This window comes from Cornus florida, unplaced genomic scaffold, assembly GCF_030987335.1.
Source record: "Cornus florida cultivar Cherokee Brave unplaced genomic scaffold, ASM3098733v1 CherokeeBrave_3.0.0_Hap2_Chr11, whole genome shotgun sequence".
Taxonomy (NCBI): domain Eukaryota; kingdom Viridiplantae; phylum Streptophyta; class Magnoliopsida; order Cornales; family Cornaceae; genus Cornus; species Cornus florida.
Genome location: NW_026775581.1, coordinates 109,203,688 through 109,225,039, shown reverse-complemented (window position 1 = coordinate 109,225,039; position 21,352 = coordinate 109,203,688). Strand labels below are relative to the sequence as shown.

The 21,352-nt window shown below is 33.3% G+C and overlaps 1 pseudogene; it reads right to left on the bottom strand.

Moving 5' to 3' along the window:
- Window positions 1–1,071: 1,071 nt before the first annotated feature.
- LOC132285431 (tubulin alpha chain-like) lies at window positions 1,072–4,726 on the bottom strand (annotated as a pseudogene).
- Between the last annotated feature and the right edge of the window lie 16,626 nt (window positions 4,727–21,352).

Sequence of the window (21,352 nt, the reverse complement as noted above, 5' to 3'; positions counted from 1 at the left end):
ATAGTTGTCTCCCGTCTTAAATTTTGCCACTTTCCTCGTCACTCGAGTCCCACCTCCTTTTCTCAATGATGCAAGAATAACTTTCATCATGTACACTATTCTCTTTCACTCCTCCTACGAAGCACCGACACCTTTTTAAAGGTAGTGGGACATTTCCCACATGGAAATGCATGAGACAAGAAGGAACATGATATTTTTAATGAATTACTAAAAGATAATTTTTTTAAAAAATAATCTTTTTCTTTTTAATTAAATTTTCATTAAATAGTTTTTAAAAATTGTCAACCAAATAAATTTTTTTCTTTATTTTCAATTCTCAAAAAATAGACAATTGTTCTTAAAAAAATTTAACAAAACATTTGTTCCGTAAGAGTTTTAGAGTTTGAGTTTTATTTTTTATTTATTATAATTAGATATGGCATGGCACGGTCAGGACAATATTTGTGATAGTGTTCCAATCTTAGGCTACTGTTGCTAAAATGTATAATAATAAATTATATTATTATGGTATTTGGCTTGGTGTGGCACCAAATTAATGATGGCCAACTCTTATATGAGTTGTATCGGGTTACACACTTTTCTGTTAATCCAAAATACTTAAGCGAGATATTGGTATAAATTCGTCTATATATGTCCAACTCTTCTTCATTTAAATCCGATGTAGGACAAGGCCCTCTAGTAGTGATCCACTAATTATTAAATCAAAGTATTATATATTATTGAAACAATATTTTATAATAACAGTATCATTAAAAATTATTAGATGATCTTAAACCATTGACATATCACGCATGGTGGACCAATTCAATTTAAGCTCTCCAATTATAAAAAGGATTAACAAAAATATATTACATAATAATATATTACAAAAAAATCTCATCATTAATTAATTTTCATTAAATTGGTACTCACTTAATTTACAACTTTTCATTACGCATGGACTGATACGAAAAAAAGAAAAAAATAGTACTGATATATATTATCACAATTACAAATTAAAAGTTTTTACAACAAAGCTAAATGCAACCTCCCACTAATTATGCTGATTAAAGTTTTTTTTTTTTTCGGAACGTTAATTATGCTGATTAAAGTTGTCAAACAGACAAATACAGCCTACATGCTCAACGTACGGCATAGGCATCAAACTTTTAGCCGTGGGACCAATAATCATCATTTATTGTAAATTAATTTGCGCCATACCACTAACTGAATCCTCTCTTTCACAACAAAATATTTAATGTTTATAAACATAAATTGATCTTCATAACCCTTTTTAGCGAAAAAAAAGAAAAAAAAAAAAAGAGTAATTGCTTGGAAATCAATAACGGTAAAATTTCAGACACAATGCGTATGATGTGGCACCGTAACAATGTTGGAGTCGAAATAAGATGAAAATGTCTATGAGAGTGTTTCACTATATTTTGATGAAAATTGAAAACCAACCTAATTCAATCCACATCTTCCTTCAATCACCAAGACTAGAATAAAAACGAACTTGTAAATTTTATGAACCACTTCAATAGTTGTCTTCCTTGATTAAAAGTCTCAGTCATTTCCAAGGACCAATTGACTTAGAAACTTAGAACATAAGAAAGTTTCTCTAAGATTATGCATAACACATTGCCCATTGCATACCAATGAGTCTCTCTATTGGTGCTCTAATTACAAAGAGATCAAGCTACATCTAATTTTTTGAAGTCCAGATTTTTAGTACCACACCTTCATCATCTTCGCCGTCTATAGCCTCGGACCCCAACTTCCTCGTAATCCTTCTCCAGATCAACCAAGTCCCCCTGAGCTTCAGAGAACTCTCCTTCCTCCATTCCCTCACCAACATACCAATGCACGAAAGCACGTTTAGCATACATGAGATCGAATTTGTGATCGATTCTCGAGAAAACTTCAGCAACACTAGTAAAGTTGGAGATCATGCAAACTGCCCTCTGAACCTTGGCCAAGTCTCCACCAGGAACAACTGTGGGTGGCTGTTAGTTAATTCCACACTTGAACCCAGTTGGATTGTTCTCTTTGTTTTGGTAGCTGCCACCGCTGCATTCACATCCTTTAGCACCACATCCCCACGGTACATCAAACAGCACGCCATGTATTTCCCATGTTAAGGGTCACATTTTGCCATCATGGATGAGGGCTCAAAAGCACTGTTAGTTATTTCCACCACGGAGAGTTGCTCATGTTATGCCTTTTCTGCCGATATAACGGGGGCATATGAAGAAAGCGTGAAATGGATTCGGGGTAAGGGACCGAGTTGGTTTGGAATTCAGTAACATCGACATAAAGAGCACCATCAAAGCGCATTAAAGAGGAAATAACCTGCACATATGGTTAATAGTTCAGTACAAAATCATATACTTGATCATGGTTAAATGGCCATCACTTTAAGCTTAGTCAAATCACTACAAAAAGCTCATATCAATTTTCTTTCTTTCAACTATAATCAAATTGGGAATCTAAAATACTCTAGAGTACCCAAAACAGAACATACAATAAACAGGCATTTCACTCTTTTTATCTTGATTTTCTGTCATTTGCATACCAGTGACACCAGTCTGTTGAGATTGGTATAAGTAGGCCTTTCAATGTCGAGTGATCTTTGGCAAATGTCATAAATGGCTTCATTATCAAGTAGAACAGTAACATCAGTGTGTTCAAGAAGGGAATGGGTGGACAAAAGGCTCGACAACTGAGGCCGAAACTTGAGGAAAGGGATAAACTGTGAAGCCAAGCTTTGATTTCTTGCCATAGTCCACTGAAAGCCTTTCAAGCAGGAAAGAGCCAAGACCAGAACCAGTCCCACCACCAACAGCATGGAAAACTAGGAACCCCTGCAGGCCAGTGCAGTTGTCTGCAAGCTTCCTGATGCGGTCTAGGCACAGATCCACAATCTCCTTCCCAACTGAAAGCAGATGATCACATTTTCTCAAATCAAGGATGCATTTGGTTAATTCATGAATAAGATGCATTACTAAAAATTAATTGCCTTACTGAAAATTTTCAAAAAGATAACAAAAAAAAAAAAAAAAGAAGAAGATCTCTACTACATATAAAAGTAATAAAACAAAATTAACTTCATGAATATTAAATCATGCAACCAGCTTTTTTATTTCGAGATTAGCAACAACCCCAATATGTGATTAATAAGTGCCGAAATCACTACAAGGGTTGTAAAATCTAATTATCACCCTGTACATGAATTTTATATACTTCTTGCACCCTAACATGTCACCCACAAACTTTGCATTTTCCATTTGTATTGCAGTATGAAGACAAGGACTCTATTACATACAAAACAAAATTAAGTACATGTATCATACAACCACCTTTTTTATTTCGACATTAGCAACGACACATTCTGTGATTAATAAATGCTGAAATCACTATAATGGTTGTACAATCTAATGATCTCCCTAAGCGAATTTCTTACAATTCTTGCACCCTAGCATGTCCCCCAGATACTCTTCTAAAGTGCATGAACCCTACAAGAGTGGTTAGACATTTCTTATTAGAGTGTGATACTACATTAACCAACAGTCGACTAACAGGCTACTCAAATGGAACTACAGACCTCATTACTCACAATGTTGTGGGACCAACAGCCCAAGTGAGTAGTCAGTCAGTCAAATGAGAGTTAAAAAATAATTTTCTGCAGATGTTAGGGTCAATTACTTTCCCATGAATGACATATTTTTGCCATTTCATCTACCTTCCTCACTCTATTTTCCCAAAAGAAAAATGGATAACATCCAATACCATTGTAGGATCCATGTACTTCAAAAGGACAATAGGTTGAGGACATTTTAACTCCCAAGTCAAAATTGAAATGAAATGTGAACCAAAAAAAGGATTCAATTTTCATTATTTTCTCCTCGAAACATGAAAATTTCATGCCCTTTGTTGAAAGAGTAAGTCTATAAAGAGGAAGTTCTTACTTTCGAGAACACTCAGTTCAGTCACTAAGTTTAGAGAATCAACATGAGAGTTTCCACATTATTGCATTTTTCCTTCTTGAAAATGTATTCATAAACCCCAAAAAAGTAACCAAAATAAACAAACAAAAACAAAATTAGAAGTGAGATTATAAAGAAATGGTAGATGGGAGGTTTCTTACTGGTGTAATGGCCTCGAGAGAAATTATTAGCAGCGTCTTCTTTGCCGCTGATGAGTTGGTCTGGATGGAACAACTGGCGGTACGTGCCGGTTCGGTATCAGACGTGTTTTCCGGCACCAGTCTCGCTGAAAAACGTATTGAAGGTGAAATATTATATATATATATATATATATATATATATATATATATATAATATACGTTTTATACACATATATATAAAATATATATTTCAATATCGTCTCCTCCGCCAACAGTCTTGTCACTCGGCATTTGTCCATCAGGCTACACAAAACAAACACAAATTCAAAACAAGCAGAAATTCAAAACAAAAATACTGTAATAAGCAAGAGTATAGTAGAAATTACTACTTCAATGTCGTTTTTGAAAGACACAGAAAATTAGGTTTTTTCGAAAGAGGGCTTTTTCACCTGGATGCCATGTTCGAGGCAGTAAAGCTCCCAACTGGCGTTCCCGACCTGAATGCCGGCCTGACCGATGTGAATTGAGATGCATTCCCTCATTTGGGCTTTTCTGGGGAGTCGATCTGAAGTCTGAACAGATAAAGAGGCTGCTAGAGAGAGAAGTCTAGAAGCAGGGAGTTTTAGAGAGGGATGCAACTTGGGATAGCTTGGCTGGTTTGAGGTTTAATATGAGCCTAATTAGCCATATAAAATACTACGTTCAACTCCAATTCAATCTTATTTTCGACCTTAACTACTTAATTCGAACCCAATTCATCCTTTTATTTTAAAATTTGGACTTGCAACTCAGGCTTAAATTTCATATTAAAAATTAGGGTGAATTTGAGTTACCCATATAGCTAATCTTCACATCAAAAATTTAATATGATTTAGAATTAGTTTTAGATAAAATTTGTGTTTAAAAAAAAAAATTTAAGACATTTTATAAATTTTGAATAAATTATAAACAAATTCTTAGCAAATTAATTATTTTAAATTTAACGTACAATAAGTTAAGATTTAACAAATGAAATTGAAAAGAAAAAAAAAAAAAGTAATCGTATTTTAAATATTATATATATTGTATTTAAAATTAAAAATATATATATAATTAATGTTAGAATTCAGGTTCGGGTTTATTTAGGTTGTTAATATTTCAATTCAAGTCCAACCTTAATTAAATTTTGGTTGAAATTTTTTAATCCAACCCCAACTCTATGTATAAAAATAATTGTCTAAATCCAAGAAAAATTAGACGAGCTCGAATTGAATTCGGTTTCCCAACCAAAATTGCACTCTAATTTTAAAGAGAAAAGTTGGGAGACTAAGAGCGGGCGAAAAAATAAAAAAAAAAGAGGGGATGGTTTGGGTATAAAAAAGAAAAGGAGTGATGGGCACAATGGCCTGTGTAGCCGTTTGAAACTGGAACATTTTTTGAAATTGAATGCAAGAGAGTGGGATACACGCTGGCCTGTGAACGTTATAGGATCAACGGTTGAGATTTGAAATCAACTCAACAAAAGGAAAGTGCGCCACGTAGGATATTTAGCCCACTGGATTACTTATTGGTCTCAAGACCCGATCCAATTAATATGGTTAAAATTCGTCCACAACTAATTGAGTGATCAACCCACGTAGGATATTTAGCCCACTGGATTACTCAATTTAACCCGTCTCACTTCTTCATATAATAATAAATTGATCAATTTTAAAAGTTGATTTTTCACTTTGATTGGATTAAAAATAAGGATAAAGTACAGCAACAACCCTGAAGTTTGCCAAAAGGAAACTCAAATGAAAGTTACCTGTTTTTGAGACAATAACACTCATTTGAAGAAATTCCATTCAAACAAGATCTTAAATCATATGAAAAGACAAAATTATCCCTTAATATTAAATTCAAATTTATTGCAAAATATTAAACCTAACAAAATGACACAATTGCCCCTGAAAATTTAGGACATCAAATTAACGTCACTTAGTGCCAGATTAACAACCACTGAATTGCAAAATATCAGACCTATATTTTTTTTTACCAAATTTTTTTTCTTGTTTTATTTACTATATTATCTTTTAATTTACAAAAAAAAAAAAAAAAATGGGAACAAAGCCTAAAAAGGAGTAAAATATCTATATTACCCTTTAATATTTTATTCATATTTAATCTAAAATATGAGAACCATTAAATTACTGAAATGCCCCTTTTTTAAGGAAAAATGAAAATTATCTCACCTACCTACTTTCTCTCTCTAACATCAATATCCTCCAACCCACCATCGCCACAACTCACATCTGCCACTGCCACTGTCACCGCCACAACCTCCACCCACAACCACCACCTCCAATACCGCCCACTCAGTTCTTTATTTTTCTCTTTCTCCACTCACTACAGGGTGGAAACCCAGTTGCAGATTCTCAACTGTCAGATCCCAATTTCTCCTTGGTTAACATTACTTCTCCGCCAATACGTCGTTTCTCACTGCCGATTTCACTCCATCCGATCCAGAAGAGCCCAACAAGGGTAACAACCCAGTTTTGTGTGTGTGTGTGTGTGTGTGTATATATATATTCACAAGAAGGAGCTTAGAGGATTTGCGGCGGCGAGAGGTGATGCACAAGAGAAGTAAGGATGGTCGTTTGCTTCGATTCGACGAATATTCCAATCACCACCCATAGTCTTGTCTAAGCTCGAAGATTAATGTTGGCTTGGAGAGTTCACTGTTCACAAACGTTGCATCACCATGCTCGCCGAATCCGTAGAATCCGTCAAACATATTGTCTTGTTCCCAATCGATCGACACTCTCAAAATCCGGCGTGCCGACAATTGGGTTTTCATGGCCATCTTCATCCCTTACTCTCTAGAGTTGACTAACCATCACCTCCCCTGGGTATATTAGTTGGTGAGCAATGGTGTTGTTGGCGGCGACAGAGAATGTTTCAATAGCCACTTAGGCTATGTTTGGTACGATGGGTTTGAAGGGGAAGGATAACATTAGTTATGAAGGAAAGGGAAAGGAAGAGAAGGATATTTTTAACCCTCCATCGTGTTTGGTTGATTAATGAAGGAAAAAAAAGGAAAGTATAATATTTATGTTTGGGGAAAGAAAGTGAAGAGAGAAAATTTACTATTATACCATTTCCTATATATATATATATATATATATATATATATATATATAGTCTCCTACAAATTTAACACACACAAACAGGTTTTTTCCCTAGACCAAAAATAAATAAATAAATAAAAAGTAAAATAGCCTCTGTAAGATGGGCCACAAGATTTAGGGCAAATCATTTCAGCTTCCCTAATCTCTACGCCTCCATCTTTAATCGCGTTCACAACTCTTTCTCTCTCTCTCTCTGTGTGCGCACTATAGGTATCAGAAGTTCAAAACCCTATTTCAGTTTATCTATCAAGAATCAAAAGTTCAAAACCCATATCGGCATATCATTTCAGATTGTTCAAAAAATCAAAGCCCATATCCTTCAGTTTTCGTCGCTCGCTGTTCCAGTTCGGGTTCACCGTTTGCAAGCTTCAGCCGCTGTCTCTCAACTCTCCAAGTTTGCCCCCCTCTCTCGCTGCAACTGCTAACTTGTATGTATCTTGATTTTGTGAAAGGAAAATTTGGAATCAGAACTACTTCATCAACCCTAACCTTCCCTTTCCTTCCATTTCCTCCAATTTTTGGGAGGTTAAGCAAAACACTGTTTAAGCATTGAGATAACCTTCCAAAACCTTCCTTTTCCTTCCACCAATTTTTGCCAAACACAAATTTTTAATCCAACTCCATCACCTTCCCTTCCCTTTCCTCCATTTTCCATTGCACCAAACTGACCCTTAAGGTTTCGGCGTTTGTTATTGGCTACTTAGGGCTTCAATTGCAATGGCCACTTTGGTGTTTGAGGATTTGCGAATCGTTGATCAGTGATTCAGGGTGATCGACGATCATCGATTTAGGGTATTTTTCATTGGTGGGAGTTTTCAATGGGTTGCAGGGAATAGAGGTTTAAGATAATGAATTACGCTGTTTTGGTGGGTATAGATTGGATTGAGATTTTTATTTTTGAAGTACTGCTAATGGAGGTGATAACCACCCTCTTCTTCTTCCCCTCCTCTTACCCCATTCTCTCTCTCTCTCTCTCTCTCTCTATATATATATATATATATATATATATATATATATATATATACAAGAAGGGGATGATATATATAAGTACATGTATATAATATATATGTGATAGGTAGTTTGGAAAATTAAAATTAGTGAGAAGGTTAAATCGGTAATTTTAACATTATCATGATTCAATTGACAAGTCAAAGGACATTTTAGTCATTTTATCAAGTGTCAGAGTGTTAGGGGTGCCTTTGTCAAACTTAACAAACTTGAGGGGGTGTCATTGTTCAAAAAATGACTGTCTTTCATCTGCCTGTTAATAGGACAAATCTCAGAAGGTGTAAATGTAATTAACCTTTTTTTTTTTTTTTACTAAAATGGGGTTTTCTTTACAAAAAAATATTCTAAAAAAAATATGGGCTTTTCTTAATGTGGTTTTCTAAATATGGAATTTTCTTTACAAGAAAATTTTGCTCCAATTCTCTTTACTAATATGTGGTTTTCTTTGTTCCTGTTTATTTATTTATTTATTTTATTTTATTTTTTTTTTCACCAAAATTTTGTTATTTTGAGAAATTGTGGTAGAAAGAAATTAATTTTTCTTTTTTTTAACAAATGGGAGTTATCAATTTTGTTATTACCATAAAAACATAATGGAAAATAACTAAATAACTAAAATAGTGAATCCAGTGTGGGCTACGTAGCGAAATAACACCAGCAGCACCAATTAGCTTTTGAAAGACATCATTCAGAGGTTGAATACCCCATCCATAATCTCTCACAATTTTTTTAAGGCAAAATTGAAAAACATTAAGAAGTAGCATCCATAGACACCCTTTTAGATTGGTTAAACTTTCTTCTTTTTGTAAGAAATTAAAATTTTATTACATCAAAAGAAATATGCAATTTTGTTATATCAATTTTGTTATTTTGAGAAATTGTGACAGAATGAAAACAAATGATTATTTTATTTTTTTTATCAAAAATTTTGTTATTAATTCACACATGGATACTTTCGTCCAATTTATTAATCTGTTTCAGGGATATATATATATTCCTAGCATTGTGGCTGTTTGTTTATAAGGGTAGTTTCGTCCAATTTATTAACATGTAAAGTTAAAAAGGTCAACTAAATGATCAAGGGCCAATTTGGTTAATTTTTCATGCCAGTTAGCCTCAGGGGTGCCTTTGTCCACTTTTTAATCTTTAAGGGATGTTATTGTCCCAAAAACAAGTAACTTTCATTTGAGTGTTCTTTTGATAAACCTCAAAGGGTGTTACTGTACTTTACATAATGATTACAAATGCATCAAGAACTCTTATTAAGGTCCAAAATGTCCTCTAAGCTCTTATTCCAAAATACCAAAATATCCTTTATAAAATTATATAATTTTATAATATTAAAATAGATAATTGAGAACTAATTTGACTAACAATTAAGTATTAGATATTTGATGAGATTAAATGAATCCGAAGTACCTCGTCTTATCATTTTATTAAAATTGCTCAAGAATGTGATGCATTTAAGATTTTTATTCAAAAAGTAATGATAGCTCATCTTTTACTTCTATAGAGGAAATAAAATTCAAGGATTTGTCTTCTAGTAAATCCTTTCCTTATTAGGTAAGGACATCTGGAAGGTTGCTTTCATAATCTCATTATAACCAAATATATATATATTGATAAGTACACAAAACCTATTATTTCATGTATCAAAATAAGTTTTTAATTAGACTTTTATATTATTTAAATATTGTTATATGCTTGTTTTGTGTTTTATAGGTGTTAATGCATGAATGGAAAGAATGCAAGCAAAAATGGAGAACAAAGCACAGAAGGTTATATGTTTTACTGAACAAAAGAAAACACAAGGAGCATTGTAGCTGAGATGGAATTGTATTCAAAATCTTTCATAAATTCCCAAGTTCGAATCCTTCCAAAAATAAGAAGCATTATCTTTTTGGTCCTCCATCTAGTCAGCATGCCACATCATCATTAGCATAATATATATATATATATATATATATATATATATATATATATATTATATTTTGAAAGAAGAAAGAAGAAGCCACATGAAGAAAGAGAGAGAAAGAAGAAAATAAAATAAAAAGAGAATGATGAAAATGAGAAGAGAGAAAAAAGAAATCAGAAAGTGGGTAAGGATTGAAGTCAACAGAGAAAAGAAAGATGAGGAGTGGTGGCGTGTAAGGAAGTTACATGTCAGATTAGGTAATGAAGAGGAGTGGCCTTTGATGGAAGAAGTTAGAATAGACAAGTTGATCCATACACCATTTGTGTTGTTCATCCGACTATAAATAAGCGACCATCTTGCATAAGAAAGAAGGGAGTTGGAGATAGAGAATAGATAGTTAAAAATAGTTGTATTTTTCATTGAGAGTTTATTTACTTGTGTAATTTTTCTTAAAGCTTTCTCTAATTTAATGCAAGTTATTTTCACAAGTTTTATTCTCATTTAAATGTTTAATGTTTTGGAGTTATAATTTCATTTTCATAGTTCATGACAAACCTCAAAATCAATGTTTTTAAATCTCTTGTTCGAAAATAAAAACTCATTTTGAATGCGTGGTTCGACCTTACTTGCCATTAGACATTTTTAATTAAATGGTTGTAGGTATTTTATCTTGATATAGAGTGTATTTGACAACGACAAATCCATAAATACACGCCTATCAAATGGCGCCGTTGTCGCTTCAAAGTTGAGATTTTAATTTTGGACTAATCTATCTTTTATTCTTTATCTCTTTTCTATTTGGTAATTTGGGTTTTTATATTGTATTTTATTTGTTATTTTTTGTATTTCGTTTTGCTCCTACACTGGAGGAGTAAGCCTTTGCTTGCTGTTTCGGCTTAGGTTCTTTTGTTACTCTATTTTCTTTTTTCAATTAAAAAAAAAAAAATTGTGGTGCTTATTTTCTTTAAACAAATATTTCAAAAAATAAAATAAAAAAAAAACTAAAAAAAATTGTCTCTGTTTTGATCACTTAGGCACCTAAGTTTTATTTTTAAAAAAATTTGTTTTTTGTTCTTCTCTTTTTTCTTCAACTCTCAATTTTAGTAAAAAAAATTTAAAAAAACAAAAAGAGTGAATTTTTGCTTACTGTTTTGTGCTTGTGTTAGTTTTTATTCTTATATATATCATCTTCCAACTGTTGTTATATAGTGGGCAAAAAAAAAAAAGAATTTCAAAACTCATTTACAGAACAAGAAGCTTGGCTTCTCCTTGCTCGCAGCAATCCACTGCTCAACCACTGTTCCCGTTCTCTATTGTCGTCGGTGGGTTTTCTCTTGCTCACGGCAATTCCGTTCTACTGCCATTTCGAGCCGCCGCTGTTCCAGCCCGTCTCCACCTCCGAGCTCATCGTGCCTATCATGGCCGAGCCACAGTTCAACCACCACCCGCCGTTTGTCGCTGTCCATCCCTTAGGGTGCCGTCCGAACCTCGCCGGTTCAGACTTGCTTCTTAACCACCGTCCACACTTTTGAGAACTCTTACCCTGAGGATCCACTCCAACAGTGTCTAGCACATTTTTGTAATGAGTTTGATGCGGATAGTTATATTGGTGAGGTCAATGCTTTACTTGATTCCATTCCAATCTTTGAACCACCGAAGATTAGGTTTGAACCATTATCTGTTCCAGCTACCACTGCTCTCGAAAATAAGAAGAAGCCACCCAAGGTTGAACTAAAGCCTCTACTTGAGACTTTAAAGTATTCTTACCTAGGTGAGTCTGACACTTTTCCCGTGTTAATTGCTTCGGACTTGACTACCAATCAGGAAACCCAACTTCTTAAGGTTCTTAGGGAAAATCGTACAGCCATAGGGTGGTCCATTGATGATATTCACGGTATGAGTCCTTTAGTGGTTCAACATCGTATTCATTTAGATAATGATGCAAAAACCTATAGGCAACCTGTAATACCCCTAATTTTAAAAGGATAGTCCTGGTATTTATTTAATTGTTTAATTGCATTTTTATTTTATTTAATTGGTTATTTGTTTGTGTGTTTATTTAATGGTTATTTAAATTGAATTTTTGTTTTGCTTTAATTGATTAATTATTTTATTTAAATTGGTTGATTATTTTAGTTAATTATTATTTGTATAATTGTTTGAAGTTCATGGTTTGTTTTAATTGGATTAAGTTAAATGTTTTATTTAATAAATTAGGTTATAGTTTTAACTGTAGAATGGAATTCATGTTTGTAGCTGTCACTGTTTTAAAACGTAGGTTTTGTTATGGGCCGACAAGGATTAGGATTAGGACTCTGTCTCTACACAAACAGGGAATAGGGTTTAGTTAAGTCTCTATATATATAGAACAGTACGTCAACTTAGGGTTTTGAGAATACACAACCCTTATTCATGTACCAAAGATACAGAGATAACAGAGACTTGTGAGAGAACTGAGCGAGAGAAAACAGAACAAGGCTTAGGAGGAGAACAGAGAGGACCAAGGGAGAATCGTGGTGGATTAAACCAAAACCATAGGAGGCTTGAAGGTGGTCAGTGTTTACCGGAATTTAGGAAGACGGCGACAAAGTTTTGAGACAAAAACTGCAGGCAAGTTTTTTTACTTTCTCCTTCCCTTTGGCTCGTGTTCTGTGCACCGAGGTAGTCTCTAGGGTTAGATAAATCATAAACTGGAACTTACATGTGTATTGTATGATTTATTGATGCTCTGTTTGTGTTGTAATCAAATCTGTTACAAATTCGTGCCTGATCATTTCAAGTTGTGTTTCTTTAACCATGTTAATCCGGTTGTAATTTTAATTATTATACTTGCTTGCAACCACTATAAATAAGTCATGGGGATGCTTTTAGGCTTACATAAGGTTCTTAGATTAGTTTTAAAAACCAAACAGAAAGGTTGCAACTGGCCGGAGTGGAAGCAGAGGTCAGAAACGAAGCTGGAACGGAGAAAAGGCTCACAGGGGGAAAGAAAGCCGGCTCTGGAATGTTAGAGCCGGCTCCCACCTATTTAGAGCCAGCTCTAAGGTTGTATGGAGCCGGCTCAATGTTGATTTGAGCCTGTTCTATAATTTTTTTACAGCAGGCTCTTTCTAATTTGATGCGTACTGTGATTTTTCAGCTACTGTTTGGGCACTTGGGGTTTCTGAAAAGTTTTAAAACTTTAATGGGGTTTTCAATAACTATTTTAACATGTAATCAAGGTATTAAATTACATAAAATACCCCCTTTGTGTTAATGGAATTAACAGTGCGCTAGTTAACAACTATGCGTACGGTTAACGACTAGAAGGAAATTAATTGTCTAGTTTTAATTTGACAATTTAAGATGCTATAACATGATTCTAAATTAAGTTTTAGATGCACGGTGGAATCTGTTAATTAACAAATTAGACTTGTGGCATAGTATATGGTTCTGTGCTAAAAGATAGAACAGAATATGTAATACCCCTAATTTTACAAAATGATAGTCCTGGAATTTCATTAATTATTTAGTTAAATTTTTAATGGTTAATTGTTTAGTTGCTTGAATTATTTGACTTAATTGTGATTATTTGTTTTATTTGAATTAATTGCTTAAGTTAATTATTTAATTGTTTTACTTGAAGTTATTTAATTCAATTTCCTTATTTATTCTATCTTAACATGACAGTATAGAAGGTTGTACACAGATAGTATTACATTAGGGTTATAGTTCATTTAGCTGTCAATGTTTTAAACCTAGGTTGTTCAATGGGCCGAGTAAATTGTATTAGGGTTTAATTGAGCCTAGGGTTAGAGTGGTTTATAAATACTCGTCTAAGGGTTTTGTCTAGGGTTTTAGCATAATACTACGACATAGTAAGTCTGTGAGCAGTTTTAGAGACGGCAGGAAACAGAGAGCACGGAGGATTCGACGACAAATTGGGACAAACGTTGGTGTAAAGTAAGTTCTATCCTTACTCTCTCTCTTAGGTTTCGTGTTCTTTGCATTCTTAAACAGTTCTAGGACTAACTAAATCAACTAAACACATGCTCTATTCGTGCTTAAACTGAAACTTATCAGTATGTGTTGTATACTTAAAATTCTGTTAAAACGTGATAGTTGCTCGCATATCTCTCTGTTTAACCTATGTATGGAATGCAATAAAGACTTAAACATGGACTGGGGAAACTACTGGGGTTGAATTATAATTTCTGGAAACCATAGCATAGGGCAGAGGAGTTGCAGAAGGGTTCTGAAGAAGAGGGAAAATGAAGAGACGAGGCAAGAGAGGGAGAGAGCCGGCTCTCCCTTGGAGGGCTCCTCTTGAGTAGAGGCAGCTCCCAAGTGGGGGAGCCGGCTCCAGGTTCTAAAAGAGGTGGCTCCACTTTTGGGAGACGTCTCCTTTATGCATTTTTCATTTTTTTTGGGTTTCCAGCCAGTTTTGGTTACAGGGGTTGGTTGTCTGTGGTTTCAGTTGGGTTTGGGGATGTATGTGGAGTGTGTGGATGATGCTTAGAGACAGCTACTTAAGTCCCAAAAGGTGTTAATAAATTAATTACTTGGGTAGCTCGGACAACAGATAGTTAAATCAATGAACACACTGTTTAGAGTTTAAAAATTCTGTTAGTAATATTTTCTAAGACGGATAATATAATTAAAACATGTTTCACTTCGTATTATGATCATGTACTTGAATTATAGTTATTTTGGATGAGTTGGTATCGAGTGATCTAGGTTTTAAATCAAACTTAGCACTACTGGATTCCGGGAGCACTATAGGATAAGCATGTCTATATACCCACTGTAACTCTGTTTTGATATTTTCATGATTACAATTTGTATAAATTGTTGGAGTTATGAACTTAGTTGATATTTACTTTAATACCTGTACTATCAACGGTTGGCTGTTGAAAGCTATTAAGATTTACACGTAATAGTATACCGGTTTTACCTAAACTAAACATGTTTATATATACTGTGGTTCTATTGTTGATACTTATCTTGTCACTGCTGGTATCAATTTCTGGAATAATGGATCTAGTTGATAGTTATCTTAATTGACTGTAATATCAACTGTTGGATGTTGTATGCTATTAAGATTTAAACTTAGTACTATACCGGATTTTATGAAACACTATATATTAAGTGTATTTATGAAAATACTGTAATTTTGTTTTGATGCTTTCATTATCACTGTCAGTATCAATTGTTGGAAACATGGATTTAGTTGATATTTACCTTAAGTGTAAGTTTTATCAACTGCTGGATGGTTGGAGTATGCACCGGTATGGGACGGTGGCATACTAGGGACGGTTTGGATTCAAAACACCAAAACCTACCTACTCTGGATTAAGAATTGGATTAACTAAAAGTTAAGTCCTACTGATTATAGTGTCATGGCAACGATTAGTTGAGCGGCACTACTAGGATACAGCATGGATTTTAAATATATGGTTATGGTACCTCGATATGAGCTTAAGTCTCAGGATCGACGATTAGGGAGCGTATATGCATTGGAATGCATAGCTGGATACAATAGTTAAAGGTGTACCCTATTTAGGTATAGGTACATATGCCCACTTCATGTGCGTTTTAGCATATTACCTCTATTCAGGTTGAGATCGGCCTGTAGTCCAGTGAGAGTCCTTTAGTGTGACTATATATATATTTACGGACTGGTAGCTATTGTTGAATTGTTTAGGATGTACATGCGTATCGGGCCTCTGTTTGGATTGTAGTAGTATAAATCTTGCGCGTGGGCCTGACCCACTTCTATTTTTCAGGTACACGACAGTTCCAGGCTTAGACGTGTTCGTGCTAAGCAGAGGTCTCTATTCACTCTTCCGACGATGTATGATTCTCTCCATAGTTTATTTCTAGATGCTTATTACATTTGTTTTATTTTCGTTTGGACGTTTAATAGGGGTCCACTAGAGATGGATTCCCGAGTTGTAAACTGATGGAGTTTTGGAGTTTGGGTTTGATGGATTTTAATAATTATAATATTTTGCGGATTTTATTTTTAGTTCCTTTTAGCTTTAATTTCATTTCTTAATTCATTTTGTATTTTGTGTTCATTATAAAATATTAATTGTTAGATATTCCCTCGGGTTTGGGCCTGGGCCTGATCAACCCGTATCTCAGATCTGAGGGGTATCACAGAATACAAGTATAGAACTTAGTATACTGTTACCGGATGGAAATAACTAAATTGCTTAAATTAATTTAGCAATTTATTGGACTATAATATGATTATAGAATTTATTTTACATGCATGATAGAGTCATTGATATATTAGATTTGATCTATGCATGCTGGTTGTTGAACTATTAAACCATTTCTTGTAATTACATGATTTAGATCTTAGATTTAAATTGCTGAAACTTTAATCACTTTTCTGCAATGATTTGGATATTGGTTTGGACTGTAAATTACTAGCTTATTATTTATGTGTCGTAATTTACATGGATATGGAGGATTGTATGCACCGGTATGGGACGGTGATATAGTAAGGATGGTTTAGCTCAAAACGTTTAAACCTAACCTATCGGATTAAAGGAATGGATTGGAAAATATTGAATCCTAAATGTGACTAAGTCAGATCAACTGTGATTAAGTTGAATGGCTTCCTGGAGTAATGGATGGTGGTTAAGTCATATCAACTGAATAAGTTGAGTGACTAACTAGTATGATTTGTATGTCTCCTCAATAAATAATTGAATGAGATATTATGGTTTTGGACGGATTTTAGATATATGATTATGGTACCACGATATGAGATTGAGTCTCAAAGTCGTTGGTTAGGGTGCGTATATGCAGAGGATGCGTAGCTGGATATAGTAGGTAGGTGTACCCTGTTAGGTGTAGGTACTCATGCCCACCCTTGGGTGCGTTTTCGCATGTTACCTTCTATTCAGGTTGAGACCCTTACTGTAGTCCAGTGAATGTCCCTTAGTGTGGATATATATATGTATGGACTAGATAGTTATTGTGAGGTATCTACGGTGTATCTGCGTATCGGGTTACTGTATGGATTGTAGTTAGTTTAGAACTTGCTCGTGGGCCTGACCCACTCTTCTATTATTCTTTTCAGGTACAGGAAGGTTCCAGCCTTAGAGCTTGATCGTGCTGTTCGAGGATAGTTTCCATTCGTCAGATTACGTAGGACTTCTCACGATGTTTTTAGTTTTATTTACTTTCAGTTTTCAGTTCAGTTGGGATTTGATTTAGGGGTCCACTAAATGGATTCCCGAGTTGTAATCATGGAGGTTTTGGATGTTGGATTTTATAAAGTTTTATCAGTTGAGGATTCTATATTAGTGTGATACCCCCTAATTTTGGAACACGGATTGATCAAGTCCGCGCACAAAATCAAGGGATATCAAAACAATTTAAGTATTTAACAAGCACAGAATACAAAGATGAATAATAAAGAATAAATAAACCGCTGAAGAAAACTAATAAATAAATATTACTTAATGATTCTCCAACAATTACAATTTGGAAATCCCATAACTCAAGGACCCCTTAAAACATTATCCAATAATCCAATACTATTTAAAAGTACACAAGATGAATAGACGAATGACAGTCTCCCAGCTGCGGATCCTCAACCTCGAGACTGGAACCTCTAATAACCTGAAAAATAAATCGTGGGTTAAACCCTACGAGCAAGTTCACTCTACCAGGCCTCTGAAAACCAATAAGCAGATCATCTCTGATCAAAACCAAACCTAATAAAGTTTTAACTTTAATAAAGCACGATATACATGTCTATATATAATTATATATACTATACTAATCACATCCATTAATAGGTTTATTAAATTTCCATACCTATTAAATAATTATTAAAATAATATTCATACCTAGACCAATCTACCATTTCATTTTATAAAAACTCCTTTGACCTTAATCCCATCCTAGTCAGTTGTTTAATCATTTAAACAACAAATTATAATAAAAGAAATACTCTATTTAATCCCAACCCGATAATGATTTTAATTGTTTAAATCACATATCCAAAATTCAAGTTTTGACAAATCATCCACGTCTTCCCCAATATTATTTTATTAATGTAAAATAATACACTAACCAGTAAGTACTAAACTATTCTCATTTAAGAATATCTAACCCTAATCCAATCCATACATACAACAACTATAGATGATATTTTAATCATCTAACACATAACAACGTAATTATGCTTTGGCAAATCAACTATGCCATTGTAAATATTTTTATTTATATATTGGCAATTCAACCATGCCTCCATAAGTATATTTATTTATACATTGGCAATTCAACCATGCCTCCGTGTATGTATATTTATACATTGGCAATTCAACCATGTCTCCACAGGTATATTTATTCATACATTTAATTAGCAATTCATCCATACTTTCCATATATGTATTCTATTCATACAAATATTTAGGTAATATATTTAATCATTTGACAATTCATCCATGCCCACACTTTAACCATGAATTAATTTTAAAATTAACAATACGCTAAATCATACATAGCCATCACATGCATATTATACGCATATCATTAATTTAACAACCAGCCTATTAAGATATGCCAAATAAGAATGATAATATTAATCATCTTAAATGATTTATATATATATATACCTACACATATGTTATTTAATGTATTTATGTGTTTAACACCTTCTTTAATAATCCTTGATTATTTAAAATCAATATACATACATACATACATATATATATATTCATCCTTCCATACAACTCATAGACAAATTAAACTATATATACACATATATAAATAATTATATATATATATATATATATATATATATATATATATACACTTCCTTCCATAACAAATTATTAATTTATTATATTTACACAAATTAGTGCAACTAAATATGTCAGAAATAGTTTCCTTTAAATACTCCATATTGGTTTAAATAGTTTTCCAACACTTTCTCACTAAAACATAAATATCTCCTAGTAGGATGGGAATCTGATAATAAAATTGGTACCATTGGAAAGAAGACGAAAAATCCTTGAATTTGAGCTCAAGAATGACCCAATTTCGATTTAAGATGACTAAGTTATGACCGTTTTAATTTTATGTCACAAACAGACAAAATAATTGGCTAAGCTCAAACACTACTGTGAGCGCGCCCACACTTAATTAGCTCACTTGAGCTCACACAAACGCACCCACACCAGATTAGCTCACTTGAGCTCACATGTATGCACCCACACCAGATAAATCTTCTGTTGACCAAACTTAATCCATGGTCCAGATTCACATTCGCACCAAAGTTTTATGCGCCGCGATGCACCATATCAATTCACATAAGTTTAATTAATCAAATGGCCCTAATTGGCGTATACACCCTATTATCCTACACCGCGCCGCACTGGATCAGTTACCTAGTATATATATATATATATATATATATATATAATTATTTTCCTAACAAATAATAGGAAAATAAATCCTAATAAATTCCTAAAAATATCAGAAAAATTCCAGAAAATTACAGAAAATAAAGAAACCATAATTAACTCTCTTGGGTCACAAATTCACCTATAGATTGATTTTAAAATATACATAACACCTATATATATCAATTAAAATCCAATAATCTAAAAATCAAATATAATAGTTTATACTTTTTAATTATTCCGATCTAACCATAATTTTTAAACAAATAAATTTAATTAAAGCCTTGATACTCAAGGTGAAATCCTTATGAGTTCTAAGAGGAAAGTTAGAGAAAACTCGCCTGAAGGTTTCGAAACGAAACCGACGCTTTAAGCTTTAATTATCTCTTCTAATTCCGACGTCCTCCTTTTCAGATCCGACCTCCTCCTTGTCAGCCCTTCTTCTTCCTCTCTCTCTGTCTGCTTTATTTTTCTAACGTGTAAAACCTTTAACCCTAAAGCCTTATGTGTATTTTTATACACCTTAAATTCCAAATCCTATTCCAACTAGTATTATGAATTAAAATAATAATCTTTAAATAATTTATATCTATAAACATATATATATATAAATATATATTCCTTCCATAATTAACTCATTAGTTAATTAAATCATATATACTTATAAATATCAATAAATATATATCTATATATATATCTTTCCATAACAATTATTAATTAATTATATTTATATATAATTATATATATATATATATATATAAATATAATTGATACAAAAGTGATCATTTAAATAATTAAATAACCACGGACCTTCATTAATTAACCCAATAAGGTTTCATACAAGCCCAAGACCACATCTTTTGGTCCAACTTTCCTTAAGCCCAATCCAATTAATTTAAATAAATAAGATAATTAATTAAATACAGAAATTAAAATAACTAATTACATGAAGCACATAAACAAACAAGAATTTACAACTAAGTCATATAATACCAATAAAATCAACACACCAATAATTCAATCAATAATCAACCACACAAACAATCAATCATCATACATAATCACGAAATATAACTTAATTAAAATAAGATAATTAATCTAGCACTCAATAAAATAAAATAAATCATTGAAAAATAAAATAAAATAATTAATCCTAATTAATAAATCTTTTAAAATTATCGGGGTATTACAATTAGTATTCATTTCAGCTTTTAATATTTATTCCTATTTCATTTTGTCATCTGCGTTCATTATAAAATACTTTAATTGTTTGATATTCCCTCGGGTTTGGGCCTGGGCCTGATCAACTCGCGTCTCGGATCCGAAGGGTATCACACAGCCCCAAATGAGACTTAACCCTAATTTAAAGGACGTTGTTCGTGCTGAAATTATTAAACTTCTTGATGCCGGTATCATCTATCCCATTTCTGATAGTCAGTGGGTAAACCCTATTCATGTTGTCCCTAAAAAATCAGGCATCACCGTCGTATCCAATAGCCATAATGAATTGGTTCCTACTCGTGTCCAAACTCGATGGCGAGTTTGCATTGATTATCGAAAGCTCAATACTGTCACTCGAAAGGATCATTTCCCTCTGCCTTTCATTGATTAAATGTTAGAAAGATTAGCTGGTTAATCCTTCTATTGCTTCTTAGATGGTTACTCTGGCTATAATCAAATCCCTATCCACGTTGATGACCAAGATAAGACCACTTTCACCTGTCCATTTGGCACATTTGCTTATCGTCTCATGCCTTTTGGTTTA